Genomic DNA, 17,938 nt, shown 5'->3' with positions numbered 1-17,938 from the left:
GTCAATTTGATACAGTAGGGGCTTCCGCACTTCCCATATCTGTGTCCTCTGTCACTTTTATCAGCAGTTAAAACTGTTTAATCTGTTGTTAACATGCCGTAACCTGTTTTTCCGAGCCGCCTTTAAACGCAACATAAGCGCTACAACGCTGGGTTTACACCTGTGCGGCAGTGAAGGAGACCTGCTGCTGCTGTGCAGAGATACGCAGGTGTGTTAGAATCATGGCAGCAAACCAGCAAAACTCAAAGAACTTTTCACCGTTTTTCACAGAAATAGTTTGGAAACCACTGGAGGGGGTGCGGCAGGAGAAAAAGTTTGGGAACCACTGCTGAAGATGAAGACTGAAGAAACACTGAAGATGTTTCTCCACCGAACATTGCTAGTACACCATCTAGTACACCTACCAACTCAACCCTAGTAGAGTACACCACCTCTCCCTCCGTAAGCCAAATAGAAAATCGTGCTACTCATTTGGTTTCAAGTATTTGTGTGTCCAGTGAAAAAGAACCATGCATCAGGACCTGGAGGAGGGCTTATGAACAAAAACAACTAATGAAAATGTTAACATTCCTGTTAATGTAATGATACTGATTTTTATAGATATTTTAATGACATTGATATTAATTAACAGGATACTTCCTGTTAATTAATGTAACATTCGTAATGTAATGTTCCACTTTGATTTCCTCATTTTAAGGCAAACCCAGTAAAAACAGACTTGTTCTGGAGAACATGAGCTCCTTTGATCTTAACTTTCTGCTATATATTCTGTTGAGTCAAACTTCAGAAGGCCAATGTGCTGCACACGCAGCCATGCTGCCATGTGAACCCAAAAACTCAATTTATAACCAACTAAAATTAGGAAGATAGAGCACATCATACCAGTTCTAAAGTCCTTCAACTGGCTCCCTGTAGCTGGAGAATAGACTTTAAAATACTGCTGTTAATTTACAAATCACTGAACAGCTTAGAGCCACAGTATGTTAAATATCTGCTGATGTTGTATCAACTTTCCAGACCTCTCAGGTCTTCTGGTTCTGGTCTACAGCCTCAGAACCAGAACCAAACGAAGAGAAGCAGCATTCAGCTTCTATGCACAACAAATCTAGAACAAACTTCCAGAAAACTGCAAAGTTGCTGAAACACAGAGTGCCTTTAAATCTAGACTAAAAACCCACCTGTTTGGAGTTGCCTTTGAAGCATGATCGATTTAAGAATTTAACGATGGCACTTCACTTGACTTAATGTAATGTTTCAATTGTTCATTCTACGTTACATGACTTGGTATTTTTATGATGTAAAGCACTTTGAAATGCCTTGTTGCCAAAATGTGCTACACAAATAAAATTTGACTGATTGTTATTGTCTACACTAGAGCTGGTTTATCAGCCACATTATCAGATGTGATGAGACATTAAAACGTCTCAAGTTAAATGTCTGATCCTCCATCTGTTGTATTGAGTTTAGAGAAGGACTTATAGTGGAGGAAGGCAGTTTTACAATATCACATCATTCGTGCAAGCTAATGTCTTTAGGATCATTATAATCATATGATACGCTGATGAAGATGTGTGGTATGCTGCAGGCTAGTAAACACAGCGTTTACAGCAGGATATCTAACAAGTCAGAACGTGAGCAGCAGTGTTCTGGATCAGCTGCAGCTGTCCGATTTGTTAGGCAGACCTGTGCAGATGCTGTTGGAGTAATTGATGTGACTGAAGATAAACGCATGGTCCAGTTTAGACCGGTGTTCTAACTTTCTATGGTACCCATGAATCCGTCATACCTTGTGGTAATGAGCATGTGCACATTGATGCTATGTCACATACTACCTACTCAGCAATCAATACATCCCCACCTGTGGAAGTTTTGTTTCATTAAATGTTTTGTTTTATTTTGTTGAAGATTAAGGAAAGCTTTATTTAATTTATTTTATTTATACCCGACTTTATAACCCTGTCCCTATACTTTAAAATATTTTAGTTTAATAAGACTCTTTTTATTAAACTGTGCTAAATAGAGCATGTTGGTAGTGATGTAATTTGAGATTGAAGCTGTGTAATAGCGGTGTAATATTAGTGTATATTAAGCATATCCTGTCATTTCAGGTGCACAGTGACCTGTGCAGTTCGGTGGACACCTTGTGGCTGCGCTGCATTTGATAAAGTCTGTCATATAACGTATTAATGCACAAAAAATAATTACATGATCTGTATTTGTAGCCGTCTGTGTTTAATTTAATTTCAATAACCCGTTTCTCCTGTCTGACACTGTTTTATTCTTACAAACGCCTCACAGTATTTAACAATTTTTTTAAAATGTAGGATATTCTATTAAAAGGATTACTGCATAATCCAATGAAGTGATATTCTTGTGGTTTGGTTGTGTATATAAATTGTTCAAATGCTATGCTCCTAAGGTTCCACTTCAGTCCCGTCACTCAAATAATGTTATCCAATGTATTTAACATTAACACAACCCGCTATAGTTTTTGGTTTGTAAATAATGACGTAGCAGTTTTGGATGGGTAGCACTGACAGACTTGGCCATCTATCCGTGCTACGATAGGAAAATATGACGGGGTAGCACTGATAGTGAGAACACCGACTCCAGTATAGACCAGGTCCAGTAGAGAAGCGGTTAACACCAGTGTTTAAGCATTTAAAATACTTTCTTGGAAAATTCCAGTCCACCCCAATAGACAGATCAGGAAATAAGTAATTCCTCTACTCCAAGACTGGACTGGCTCTTCTAATAGGGAAGCACCTCTTCTTAGGACTGCTTAGTCCTAAGAGAAGGACTAAGCAATCCTGCTAAGACTGCTAAGAGTCTTAGCAGTCCATTAAGACTGCTAAGACTCTACTTAGCAGTCTTAGTAGACTGCTAAGTAGACTGCTAAGTAGACGCCACGCTGCCACGCCCACCTGCTACATCTAAGCCAGATGGGGTTGGAATCCGATACACACCCACATGTCTTCTGTCTCTGGACACAGTTTCATGTTGATTAGGTCAAAGGGGTCAGATAGCGACCGTTCACAGTAAAACATTACGAGATGTCAAAATTTCACTATACCATCTTGTAGAGCACTCGAAGATGATCAATGACTGAAAGTTTGGTGTCTCTCTGACTTTTTGTGTAGGAGATATAAAAGTTTTATATTTCTTGGTGAGTCGGTGAACTTTGACCCCTGGTATCACCCCTTCAGCATACACGAAAACTCACCGTTTTGATAACTTTGAATCGGGCATGCCTTATGAACCAACTGACCAAGTTTGAAGCCGATCCATCAAAATCCCTAGGACAAGTTCGATCAAATACGAAGGCTGTAAACGACCAAAATGGGCTCAAATTTGCAACTTCAATCCAAAATGGCCGACTTCCTGTCATACTTGCACTATGACATTAATTGTAAATTCTGAGCATCTTGGGGAGCTCTACCAGTGTACCAAATTTCATGTCTCTACGATGAACTAAGTGAATAGGAAAGGGTCTTTTGAAAATTGCTAGGGGGTGCCGTTGAGCCATTTCTTCGAAGACCTTAAAATAAGTAAATTTGTAACAGACTTGATGTGTCCACCAAGTTTGGTGAGTTTTCACATATGATAAAGCCTTCAAAAAGGCAATTCATTTGGGGGGAAGAAAAATAAAACATTTGAAAAATAATAGGCCTTCGCAGCGCTTAGCTGCTTGGGCCTAATTATCCCATGAGGACATTACAGACCTTGTACTTGATTTAGCCAGCTGGAGTCTCTCGGCAGCAGATGCTCACACCGGACACAAATAACAAAAGGTTACAAAGTGGCGGAAGCACACATGCGAACAAGAAGAAAGAAAACGGGCACATTGATGCGCAACTACTATTATTGTCATCACAATATTTACCAATATTATTGCCATAGCGAGATTTTCTAATATTGTGCCACCCTAATAAAAAGGATTCAAGGTAATTTGACTATGTGAAGTGTTGGCCGTGTGTGGAGGTGTTTAAGTCAAACTAAATGTTTACGTATAGCTTTATGATGCTGGTTTGCTTTTGGATAGAAAAAACTGAACAACCAAAGTGAAGGCCTACTTCACTGAAAGTGAGCTTGTTCACTCAGGTTGCAGTCTTAGCACGTGGTATAACAGGAGGATCTTATTTTTAAAAAACTGAAACATTTCATCATCTGACAGTCTTTTTGGTTACTCTTCCACCTAAGCAGGAAATCATCCTATCATGAATAAAGATAGGATGATTCAGATAAACCTGAATCTCACCACCATCATGACAATTCTGTTGGCAACTTCCATGTTTATTTTGAATGTAAACAAAGGATGTTGTGCAGCAAATACGGGAAAGAAGCATGTGGGAACATCAACATGTAAATCTTGCATAAGATATGATCATACCAGCTCCTCAACTTTCAAAGATTGGGTGTTCGGAGGAAAAATAATTTATGGATAATTACATATATATTTAATAAACCTTCTGAAATCTACTGCAAGTAGTAAAGAAGAAAGTAAAAATGTCATTTTATTTGGTCTTCTGGTCTTTTCCATGTCCTTTGTACGTATGTTCAACTATTTTAGGCGGTTATTTCATGTTGTGGGTTGAATGGGGCCAGGGATGGAAAGACTGAGATGTATGTAATGTTTATTTCAAAAAGCCTTTTGGGATTTTTCAGAATAGCTAGAGCTATTGGAAATTAGTCAGACATGAATGTGATTGCATGAATGCTGATGGGTCTATCAGAAACCTGGTTGAGAATTCTACCTTGGAATATGTTTTAAATCTGGCTAAGTTGGAAAAGTGATGATGCTTCTTGTGAGTAATATGAGCCTAACTAGTATTCATCTGCTGGTATGATGCATCTGGTTATGCTTCTCTAGGTTCTTTATATAAGTTTTTATGTTTTTTGCTAGCTGTGTCCAACCCCGGACAGGAATCCAGTGCAATATTTGGTGGGCGTGGCCTAATGTCTCAACAGCGCCCCCTAGCATATTTTAAATGATCAGCCCCAAGCCATGCTTTAACCTAGAGTTATGAAACTTGGTACAGATGTGTATATTGTCAGGATGTACAAAAAAGTCTCTTGGAGCCATGCTCCAAACCCAACAGGAAGTCGGCCATTTTGGATCAAAGCCGCAATTTCCTCTATTTCATAGATGTCACATCTGATTTAACTCCTCCCACAGCTTTTGAGATACAGACTTCAAACTCACTCAGCAGAGAGGAGAGACATTAAAGGTGAAAAGTTATCAAAAGAATTCTCGTAGATCAATGCATGTTGGCGTGGCTAAGCGTCAAACTTTGGCTTTGTGAAATGAAACTACTCACCAAAAACATGATCAGCCCCAAGCCATGCTTTTAACCTAGAATTATGAAACTTGGTACACATGTGTATCTTGTCAGGATGTACAAAAAGGTCTCTTGGAGCCATGCTCCAAACCCAACAGGAAGTCAGCCATTTAGGATCAAACCCGCCATTTCCTGTTTTTCATACACGTCACATCTGATTTAAGTACTCATACAGTTTTTGAGATACAGACTTCAAAATCACTCAGCAGAGAGGTGAGACATTACAGGTCAGAAGTTATCAAAAGAATTCTCGTACATCAAAGCATGTGGCCATGGCTAAGCGTCAAACTTTGGCTTTGTGCCATGAAACATTAGAATGCAATAACTTCTCCAGGACAGGTCAGAGCTGAATCAGACTTTCCATGTCTCATTATAGACCAGCCTTGATCACATTTACATGGTCAATTGATGACATCACCTAAACCACGGCCCCCTTCAACAGGAAGTCACCTGTTTTTTTTTTCTGTTGGATGCCTTACTTTTACTCTACTCTATGATTCCAATTGGTTAAATCCTGTGCCAACTGATACAAAATGACATTATGATGCTCTCTGTGAATGTTGGCTGCTGGCTGAACCATGTGGGCGTGGCTAAATAGCGAGTAGCAATGCTCACAATGTCTACAATCATCTCTAAATCAAACATGCTTCATCCGATTTGCACCAGACTTTATGTGATCATCTCTGGTGAAGCTCTAAAGAGCCCAATAGCATTATATTATTACTTGACTCTCCTGCGCCCCTTAGGTTAATCAAACAGCTTCATCTCCTCACTACATCACCCGATCTACATGAGATATTGCGTGCTTCACAAAGGAGGGCTGCTGAAAAGACAATTCAGCTAATGTTACCAGATAAAGCATCAATCCAACTGTTCAGATACACATACATTCTCCCAAATCCTTAAACATAAAAGCTTTGTGCCAACAATTGAAAGATGCCGGGTTTTTTTCTTTTCTTCGGACTTCAATAGTCAGCTGCAGCTCGATGGAGCCGTGAAGAATGAGTCTTTTTTGTCACCATACTGGAGAGAATGGAAAGCCTCGTTAGCCGCTTCGGAGCCGAGGCAGCACCACGCTAAACACCTACTCAGACGTAGCTAAAGCCGCTGCTGCTCCCAGCCAGATGAGTAGTTTGTAGATATATCTGTCTGTTTTTTACTACATTTAAAGTTGCATACATACAGTCATGGAAGACATTTAAAACACAAAGTCTTATTTTTATTGCTCAAACATAACATGCCCATTTTCGGAAGACAGTTCCACATTACAGTTATAAATAACTCAATATTGTACAGCAATTTACCGTCATTGTTAATCTTTGCGTGAATCTACATGCTTGTTTCTCATTTTGCTGTTGCATCTGAGTTTCCCACATTGTGAGATAATAAAACATGTTATATGACATCCTATTGTAAAATGTCTAGATATCAGTTCTCTAGTCAAATTGTTATGATTTATTAAATGTAGAATGAGCAATAAACCTGAAGAAAACGATAGTGTTGTTTTACCCATGGCTGTAAGTCTGCATATGTCTAAAACATACAAGTAATTACATTTTGTACACAACTATTCCAGTTATTTATAATTCTGTAAGTCTGGATGGTAAAAAATAGTGTTTAAACATTAAATATATATATATCTATAGTAACATGTCTGTTTTAAATCATTCCTTATGTGTATGTAACTTCCACATTAGTAACTCTGTGTTATCTACATTTATGTGCTATAAGCTATATTATCTGATTACTTTTCCCAGGGAACAGAAGAAGAGCAACATGGCTGACATGATGGTGAATGATAGGGAGAAGCATCAGAACAACATCTGGATCTCCTTCAAGAGGAAGCAGCTGCCAGCAGAGATGGCAGAGCTCCAGGGAGAGTTGAGACAAACAAAAAAAATAAAACTTGTTGTGTCTCAGGGAACAAAGTCTCTTTATTTATGCTCACTCCACACATTACTGTAGTTTATGTGGCATCAAGGTCCTAATACAATCCTCCCAAAATGTGAGGAGACTATGACTATCTTAAGGGCGGGTTCGGCAGCTCCGTGAGAGCGTGAGCGGTGGCTGGGGGGAGGTGGTGGCTGGGGGGGACATGGTGCTGAGGGGAGGCAATGGCTGGGGGGAGGTGGTGCTGGAACATCCGCGGTGGCCAGGCCTTCGCGGCGCTTGGCTGCGAGGGCCGCTTGAGGCTCCGCGGAGCTTTAATTTCTATTACAGCCAGTAGCATTCAATAAAACTATTAAACATTCTCAAAACTGGTATCCATGTTAAAGTTCTCTAACTTCCAACAATGCAAAAGATTGAGGGTTTTTTTTTCAAACAGTATTTGTCAACAGAGTCTAATGTAGCACCCAGATATTGTCACTCCTCCACAAGTTTAACTACCTGACCACTAATGCACAAAAAGACACAATAACAGAATCCTCAACAAACTTTATATATGCCATCATGTATACTAGATTTGACACAGTGTAGAGAAAATGTGTGGTTCTTCTCCTCTGGTTCACCTGTGGAGGAGAACCAAAGGAGGAGGGCAGAGCATAAAACATCACTGGCCCTGATGTGTTGGGATATGACAGTAAAAAACAAAACAAAAAAAACACAACTTTCTTCCCCATGCTGATGCTAGGTTTGATTGATTGTTACCCAGAAAGCACATGGGCAAAAACCATAAGTGAAACGGTCACTGGGACTAACTAGTATACATTCCATTGAGGGAATGTAACTTTAATATATTGATTTCTCATATGTTAACATAAAGGCTCATTTTGAAGTATAAGTTGCTACTTATAGGCATTGCTTTGAAGAATTCAACCTGGAATGCGGGGTTCATAACAGACACGTGTGTTCATCTGCTCTACGGCTAGCAAACAACCGTACTGATTAAATAACATAAAAGTCAAGCAGTTCCCTAAAAGTCCAACAGATGGCAGCAATGCGCCATGCAAAACAAAACACCCACAGTTTACAGGACACACTTCCTGCTAAAGAGTCCCGTGGTAGTTGAAGAAAAATCCACATATAAACCGAATGAAAAAAAAATAAATCTGAATGCTCTCTGGTATTGTTCAGGGGGCGGGACCAAATGTGGAGGCGGGCCGGATCCGGCCCGCGGGACGTAGTTTGGGGACCCCTGCTCTAAGTATTTACTTACTGGAGGGTTTTTAGTTAGTGCTGCAGAGCCACAGCTACAGCTAACTCCTCACTTCAGCGGCTCTAACGGAGCTTGTACTGTACTGCGCAGCTGTTGCTCTTACTTCACTTTGGACTGAACCATTGTTCTAACATAGGTGGGGGTGGGAACCTAAAAAATAATTATTTATTCTTTTTCTTAGATGAATGGCAGATTTACTTCGTTCTTTGTTTCTATTGCCTTTTTTATATTGATATTGTTTAAATACAAGGGTTTCTTTCATGATTTCTTTGGGGGGACAATTCTAGACTTTTCCAAGATTGGGGGGGCTTCTCCGCTGATTTGCAGCGACACTCAGCAACGGAGAACCTCGAGGTTCTGGTTGTGTTGGACTAAATAATCCCAGATTTTTGATTTTGTCTTATAAATAAGTTTTCCTGGCCCAATCATAAAGATAAATACTCAGATCATGAACTTTATTATTTTTAAAATCCAAACGAAAAATAAAATTCACATCACACCAAGCTAATATTGTGCAGTTCTGGTGTTTTATACTGTCGGCACAAACCCGCACGTAGCTCAGATCTCTGACTAGCTTCTCTTCTTTTCTCTTTATTACCGTCAGTTCTCCAGAGAACCGAGCTGAGAAACGAGTCATTCCGTTACAAAACTTAACGATCTTGTTCCTGTCGCTCCCCATAATTAAACTCACATTTACGGTCGTCTGTACTGAGCAGCTCTCTGATAGCAAACGGTGTGTCCGTAAACAAGTTTTACTAAATATTGTATTATAACAGAAAAGAGAGCTTTAACTTCTATCATTAATATAGACTAGCAAAATAAACTAGAAATTACAATGAAATACTGCTACTTCTGGTGGGCGCCGGAAGTAAGACCCATTATCGGATTGCCCAGTAAGCCTCCCAGGAATAAGGTGGATACAGCTAATGGTGGAGTGTTGCTTACACATTTGAAGTTGTTGTCCAACGGGAGCAGCATATTAGCAACTTAATCCTCATTATAGTTTGCCATGGTTGTTTATTTTTCCGCTTGTGCGTATCAGGATGCACAGTAGTGACATTTGTCGAGTATCAGTGACATTCAGGTCGGATGAATGCAACCTGGACGTTAGGTCACATTTGAATCGGATCGGATACCCAAGTGACCTGGGTCGCATTCGAAAAGAATCCAACCCGTCTTGTTCAGACTGTCATGAAAAGATCAGACACAGGTCGCATTACGTAAAAAAAATAAAACATAAAAAAAAAAAAAAATAATAAAAATAAATTTAAAAAAAAGCGGAATTACAGACAAAAGAACATAAGTAGTAAAGGGCTCTTTGTTGGGTGAAATTTCTTTGCCACGGTGGTAACTGAAGGCAGTGAAACTAGAGCAAACTGAGAAGCAGCATTCCACAGGTAATTTCTTCTTTTTTAAAATATAATCCTATATCCTATACATTTACAAGACAGAGCTGTTGGATGCATGACAAAAAACACAACTTGAATAAAACATCAACTTTTATTTAATCAGGTAAGTTGAGAACAAATTCATAAAAATTTTTCAACAACTTACTGAGAAACATTAAAATATAAGAAGGAAGACATAGCAGAAAACAATTATCATAAAACATAAGAAAACAACCATATCAATACTGACTACTGTAATACAAATAAGTTTTTAAAAGTAATGCTATAGTTTTAACTGAGTTGATAAAGGCTTATGTTGAAATTAGTGTTACCTTTGATATTGTTATTGCAAAGTGTTCCAATCATTGGGTGCAGTAAAATGAAATGAGGATTTTCCTAAAGATGAACAAACTTTTGGAACCATCATAGTGATGACTTCCTTACAATACAAAATGCAAGTATTGTTGGAAATATTGAGTGGAAAAATGAATAGCAGTGTAATTAAAAGTATGCCCACTAATATTAATTCTACATTTTTCTATGAAAGCTAATCATTGAAACCAGTATATATTTAATCACTAAGACATACAAGCATGGATGAACTGCTGAAATGAGACAGGAAGGTCCCCATTTAAATCCCAGCCTGAGTTCTTCCTGCATGTTCTCCCTGTGGATACATGGGTTCTCCATGGGTTCCTCCCACTGTTCACAAACATGACTACTAGAGTAATTGGGCCCTGATAAGCTGTGCTTTGGTATGATGGCATCCTTGTATGTTTGAATTGTCTCTATGTTGCCTTGTGATGGACTGGCAATCTACATAAAGTGCACTCTGCCTCTCGCTCAATGACCCCAAGAGATAGGCACCAGTACCAGTGTAATTAGCTACAATGCATGGCTGGATGCATAAAAGGATGTGCACAATAGACGCCCCACCCTCTCTTTGCTTAAGTCTGTCAACACATTCCAAACCTCCTTGAGATGGGCTGATCTGACATCATTATCAGACTCGATACTGATCTCATCCTTGAACTGGATGGCAGACTGAGGCGACTGCTAAAAACAATACGATTGTTGGTGAACTTGGGTTTGTCATATCGTCACCTTCTTAAAATAATTGCCTAAGTCATTTTTTGCAATTTTTCAGGAAACACAAAAAACTGAACCATTTGTTGAATAAATGATATTTACGAACAATTTTAATCAAAAAAGTTGTAACAACAGATGTCTTTTGACATACAAACAGCAAGGTCAGTCAAACATGGAACATGACAGAATTAAATGACTTAGGCAAATTTTTGAACATGCCTTTGTGACCTAGGCAATTTTACAGCACAAACTAACAAAACATAATGCTGAGGAGGCATGTGCATTTTTTCCACTTCTCCTTCCAGCTCTTCTTTGCTGGGTTTTTGTCTGATGCCTATTAGTGTGGCAAATTGTCAAAGAAGTGATGACACTCGACAGGCATGATGGGTTTCATTGACTGGAGGTCCTGGAACTTTCTCTCTTTGATTGGCAGAGCACATGGAAACAAACTTATCCATGCCATTGGCCCATTTGGCACCTGCACTCTTTGTGGCAGTTCTTCCCACACAGAATCTTCTGTAAAGGACAGCTTGAAATGGACCTTGCCGTCACTGCTAAACTGAAGACCCCGCAAGTCATGCACAGTCGGGTCTCCAACTTTTTTGCCTGGTCTGATGCTGAAGAAGTAAGATCCATTCAGCTTCAGGAACTCATCGTGCTTGAGCACTTTCACATAGTAAGGTGATGGCCTGATTCTTGCAGTCTGGAGTACAACGACATAGTCTCTTGGGGTGAAGATATCTGCAACTAATTTTCGTTCAATAGTACTATGCATACTGTCACACTCCATTTGTGTATGACCTGCAAGAAGGTATTTCTGGGTTATTAGCACCCCATATTTCCTTGCAAGCTCAGAGTATGCATTTGCTACACATGTATTGCGATTCTGATAACCGCAACCGTCGCTCCACACTATGATCTCCTTGAGGTTTGGATGGCCTTTGATCACACCTTCAAAATGATGATACTGAAGACGTGCAAATACCTCGCTACAGAGGTCACCTTCTGATTCATCCCAAACATAGCAGTAGCCTTCCTTTGATCTCAAGTTGAAAAGGGTAAAGTTGTGGACCTGCAGTTTTGTTTTGTAATACAGGCTGCTGGCTTGGGTTTTTGGACACAGTAGCACAGCTTGCAAGTCCATTGTCCAAACGGACTTCTCTTTATCAGCAGAATCCTTGTCCCTAGATTTCTCTTGCCTCGCTTCATCCTTCTTGGTGACATGTGCGTTGTATGCAGCCTTACTGATATTTCCATGTTTGAATGAAACACAAACATCACACTGATCTTTTCTTGGAATAAATACGGAGTAGTTCTCCTCATGGAACACAGCTGTGAAATATTGGATTCCAACAGCTCTCACTCCAGCAGTTGCAGCTGCCTGTCCATATTCACGATGTAGTTGGGAGATGGTTGTGCCTTGGTAAAGGAACTTCTTGTCTTTGTAGGTAGCTGTGCTTCTGCAGTAGTGTGAGTCAACACTGGGCAGGTCCCTCAACCAGTTCTTAAGGAAATCCTTGACATCAGTTTCAACCTTTGTATGCCTGCCACTTTTGGGTCCAGATTTTGATGGCACTTCTGCTTGTTTTTCAGGGTTGATGGGGTCATCCAGCCATTTTGTAATGGTTCTTTCAGGGAGACCAATTGTAGAAGAAAAAAGTGCCTTGCACACTTTAACTCTTGTTCCATCTTCAAGCTTCAGTTGGTAGGTAAATGATGAATTGCGTCGGGATCCCTCCGTAACTTATTTTTGCTTTATGCTAGTCTTTGTGACCAAAGTGGTGACGTATAACCGACGTTCTTCCCAGGTGTTCATTGCCCAAATCTTGTCAAATACCCACTGCCGCTGCTCTTCTGTAAGGACTTGGCAGTCTCGAGTTGAGACTCGCTGACAGAACTTGGAGTTGCAGGGAGGACCCATAGTCTTTGCACTTATTTCTTTGCCACTTTTGCTCTTGTATGAAATTCCTTTTAGACGTTTCTGCTTGGATTCATTTTGCTTCCATGTTCTTGGACTGAGGTGTTTATTTCTTTTCTTTTTGCCTACATCTTTTAATTCAACATCCTCATCCTGCTGTTCTAAAGTTGTTGCCACCATAGATAGGCTGTTTTCATCTTCAGGAGAAGAGGACTCATCACAGGTTGGGGTATAGTCCGGATCTTGAATGACATCATCACCATCATCGCCATCATCATTTGATATTGTGTCTTCTTGGTGTGGATGTGTCTGCTTGGCATCTTTAACTTTATCCATGGGAGCAGATGGTGCATCATTATCAACATACTGCATCATCTCTTTATTGATGGTCTCATTGTCATTCTCAGTAGATGAGGACACACTGGTATCATCAATATCAAGTGCATCTCCTACCAAAATGGGAAAAAAAATTATTCAAATCTTTCAAAAATGTGTGATTATTCTGACAAACATGAATTGCCTTTGAGGTCAATTGTATTAAGATACATCGTGGATTCCCAAAATGGTTTGCAAGTTGCCTCTAGATACAGCAACACAGGCACACTATAACACCAGTCAAATCATTTACGATTACTTATGTTCAACTGAAATTTTCATTAGTTAAAATCAATCAAGTAAAGAGGGTCCTTTGTGAATTTTTTCTAGACTGTAGATTACATTACAGAATTGAAAACTTTCTTAGTTAGATGACTCTGGAGTCTTTCCACTGTGCTTTTTAGCTAACTTACATCCATCCATCCATCCATCTATTATCGATACCGCTTATTCCTCATTAGGGTCATGGTTAATGCTGGAGGCAATCTCAGCTGGCTTCGGGCAAAGGCAGGGCATACCCTGGACAGGCCGCCAGTCTAACACAGAGCATTTTTAGCTAGCTTCCTAAACTAAAATTTTCACAAAAGATCACATTTTATGCAATTTTGATAGCCTAGTGTATATTATAGTAAACATCTTCACTTACCAACATGGGAAGAGTCCTGAATCTTGGAAATAGCTTCAGCAGCTGTGTAGAATTTTCGTCTCCTTGAATCATCCGCCATTTTGAAAAACTTCTAAAATTGCCTAAGTCAATTTGTCTGGTGACTTAAGCAAAAATAAAACTGCCTAAGTCACACTCTTGACATAGGCAATTATACAAAAGGGGTAGAATGGCATGATCTGTTTAATTGAGGATGTAGGCAATTTTACCAGAGGTGGCCAGCATCATGAAGAGATGATTTAGGCAAAAAAATCATTTTTGAAAAAAAATGACTTAGGCAATTATTTTAAGAAGGTGACGATATTTTACTCTGGACATTCAAGCTGTCAGCAGAACAGACAAAAACACCACACTTCAGAACCTGAGTGAAGTTGGCCCCCCCACCTTCTTCAAATCAGACAAAATTGGTGTCAAACGTTTGTGCTACGTTTGTGCTGGTTTGTGCAGCAAAAATTTTCGTTTGTGCCGCTATCATTTTAAAGATATAAAGAGATGTTTCTAGAGGTCATCCAAGGTCAACCAGCCCCCCCATCTTCTTCAAATCAGGCAAAATGGGTGTCAATCAACTCGGCTATGTTTGTGCTGGTTTGTGCAGCAAAAATTTTCGTTTGTGCTGCTTTGGCTTTGAAGATATTAATGAAAGTGTAAAGGTCAAAAGGTCAACCAGCCCCCCCACTTTCTTCAAATCGGACAAAATTGGTGTCAAACGTTTGTGCTACGTTTGTGCTGGTTTGTGCAGCAAAAATTTTCGTTTGTGCCGCTATCATTTTAAAGATATAAAGAGATGTTTCTAGAGGTCATCCAAGGTCAACCAGCCCCCCCACCTTCTTCAAATCAGGCAAAATGGGTGTCAATCAACTCGGCTACGTTTGTGCTGGTTTGTGCAGCAAAAATTTTCGTTTGTGCTGCTTTGGCTTTGAAGATATTAAAAGAAAAGTTTCTAGAGGTCATCCAAGGTCAATGAACACCTGTTCATGGTGAAAACTGTGAATTTCATTTAAATATATATAACCTATGAACATGAATAATTAAATTTGAACCTGGAAGAAATTCATTTCATACTAGGTCTTATTTAGAATGAACAGGTAGGTACAACCATAGACATAATATAAGAATAGACCCTCATGGACCGCTCTCGCCTATTGCCGCTGACAAGATTTAGGGCAGCCATCTTGGAGCGGTACTCCACTCCACTCAGCGTTATGTGTCTGGCAGGCACATAACATAATGTATTTAATCGATCATAACACACTTTTTTGTTGCTGGAAACCTTATTCAAACATCTATCAAAGCTACATTTATAAACAATTGTATTTTTTAAATATTTTTTTATTTCCATTGATACATAGTTCAGCCTATTTAAATATGCTTATTGGGGAAAACAATAGAATAGGAATAGAATATTCTGATGTTGATGCATTATGAGCATTTTACAAACCACACAGCCGTTCATAATTTATTTAATAAATTTAGTAATAGCAATACATATTCATATGACTACACAAACACAAATAAAAATGATTAATAATGACGCAAATAAATAATGATTAATAGGGTCTAACCCTACCCTACTCTTATATTATGTGTATGGGTACAACACCTCTCAAAACAATCTCGGTGACCTGTATCGTAGCTTCTGATCACTAGAGGGTGCTATTAGACAAACTGTACATTTGAAATACAAAAAATAAGAATAAAACCAAATGTGCTTGGCATCTACTCAGCCATTTTGAGCTTAATGTTATGATCAAGAGCAATCATCAACACTTCTTTTTCTCTGAACATAATACTAAGATGACAGGGTGTTATGTTAGTTGATAAAGGTCTTTCAACATGGATAACACCAAAAATACCATTTATTGTATCAGAAGGGCAACATTCAGTGCTTGGTGACATAAAACATAAAGGTTTAATGTAGTGTTCTTTAAACAAATTAATCTTTTATTGTAGAATGTTGTTGAATATTATGTGCTATGAATTGTAAAGCCAGATAATCAAGATAAATAAAAGTCACTTGTAAACAATTGTGATCATGAGTTTGTTATAATGAAATAAGTGAAGCTTCCCTGATTTAAGGTTTCAATAATGTTTTCAAAGCAAACCATTGACATCAAAAAGTTTAAATTAAAATTTTTATCTTCAAAGCCATAGCAAAACAGCACAAAAATAATCAGGTTGATTGACACCCATTTTGTCTGATTTGAAGAAAGTGGGGGGGGGCTGGTTGACCTTTTGACCTTTACACTTTCATTAATATCTTCAAAGCCAAAGTAGCACAAACGAAAATTTTTGCTGCACAAACCAGCACAAACGTAGCCGAGTTGATTGACACCCATTTTGCCTGATTTGAAGAAGGTGGGGGGGCTGGTTGACCTTGGATGACCTCTAGAAACATCTCTTTATATCTTTAAAATGATAGCGGCACAAACGAAAATTTTTGCTGCACAAACCAGCACAAACGTAGCACAAACGTTTGACACCAATTTTGTCCGATTTGAAGAAAGTGGGGGGGCTGGTTGACCTTTTGACCTTTACACTTTCATTAATATCTTCAAAGCCAAAGCAGCACAAACGAAAATTTTTGCTGCACAAACCAGCACAAACGTAGCCGAGTTGATTGACACCCATTTTGCCTGATTTGAAGAAGGTGGGGGGGCTGGTTGACCTTGGATGACCTCTAGAAACATCTCTTTATATCTTTAAAATGATAGCGGCACAAATGAAAATTTTTGCTGCACAAACCAGCACAAACGTAGCACAAACGTTTGACACCAATTTTGTCTGATTTGAAGAAGGTGGGGGGGCCAACTTCACTCAGGTCACTTCAGATAGTAATCACACTCACTACATAAAACAGATGTCCTAAATATATCAGTAGATTAATCTGTCAGATTCTGCAGTTTACTTATAGGGCTAACATACAGACAGCTTGTTATGGAAGTCCTCAGTCAGCAGGCAATACTGATGCTTGCTGCAAAACCCTGGTGCTCCTATTCTTGATTGGTCAGTAAATTCCCTTGACCTATAACCCCACAGAAAATCCCTGGGATGCTGTCAAGAGGAAGTTGACACACCAGACCCAACAACACCTGAAGGTAGCTTTCAAAGCAATCTGGGTTTCTATCAAACCTATGCAGCACCACAGGCTGATCGCCTTCATGACGAAGCGCATTAATGCAGTAATTCAGAAGCACTGAATGTTCAGAATCCTGACATTTGTACTTACAGAAAAGAAATCCAAGGTTGGTCTCATGGGTTTTCTTTAGCTGTAAGCCGCAATTATTAAAATTGCAAAATTAGCTTGAAATATTCTACTCTCATCTATAGTAAATCTGTAGAAAATTACAATATTGCTCTTTTACACAATATTTAAATTTTTAGAGAGCTACAGTCTCTTCGTAGAGATGCAGCAGCTCTGTAGTACATGGTAAATATGGGCATTAAATGATTGCTTGGAGGCATATACACCATAATTATTCATCTTGCACCTAGAAATGCATCTTAGAACAGTGTTTCTCAAACTTTTGAGGCTGAGGACCACTTAAGCCAGGGGTCCCCAAACTTTTTCCTGTGAGGGCTACATAACTTTTCCCTTCTCTGGTGGGGGGCTGGAGTCAGTTTGTAGCAGAAAAAGTGTGACGATTGCAGGAGTGCCTAAATATAAAAATTTATTGTTTTCCAGAAAGCACAATGAAATAACTCTCTCTGGGTTCTTCACAGAACAAAACTCAGGAAATAAATAATAACACTATTAGTGAAATAAATAATAACCAAATAACCCTCTCTGGGTTCTTCACAGAAAAAATCCAGGAAATAACACTATTTATGAAATAAATTTTCATAAAAATTTTCCGTATTTTATGGACTATAGGCCGCACCGGACTACAAGCCGCAGATATCTCTGCCGCTCTAGGTTTTCCACAACGATGCAGCACACAGCAGAGGGGGGCGGACATCCAAAATTTGAGTCATAACAGGTCAATTGAATATCACATTTATTACTGTTGA

The 17,938-nt window shown here is 39.1% G+C and overlaps 1 protein-coding gene across 2 annotated transcripts in view; it reads right to left on the bottom strand.

Moving 5' to 3' along the window:
* The window catches only part of llgl2 (LLGL scribble cell polarity complex component 2), a 110,487-nt gene that overhangs the window by 82,081 nt on the left and 10,468 nt on the right, over positions 1 to 17,938 (bottom strand). The gene's annotated exons all lie outside the window — the stretch shown is intronic.

Source organism: Poecilia mexicana, unplaced genomic scaffold (genome assembly GCF_051168715.1).
Source record: "Poecilia mexicana isolate PSO_F unplaced genomic scaffold, ASM5116871v1 scaffold_19, whole genome shotgun sequence".
Lineage (NCBI taxonomy): Eukaryota > Metazoa > Chordata > Actinopteri > Cyprinodontiformes > Poeciliidae > Poecilia > Poecilia mexicana.
The sequence above is the reverse complement of the archived record's forward strand: the minus strand, read 5'-3'. Positions and strand labels throughout refer to the sequence as shown.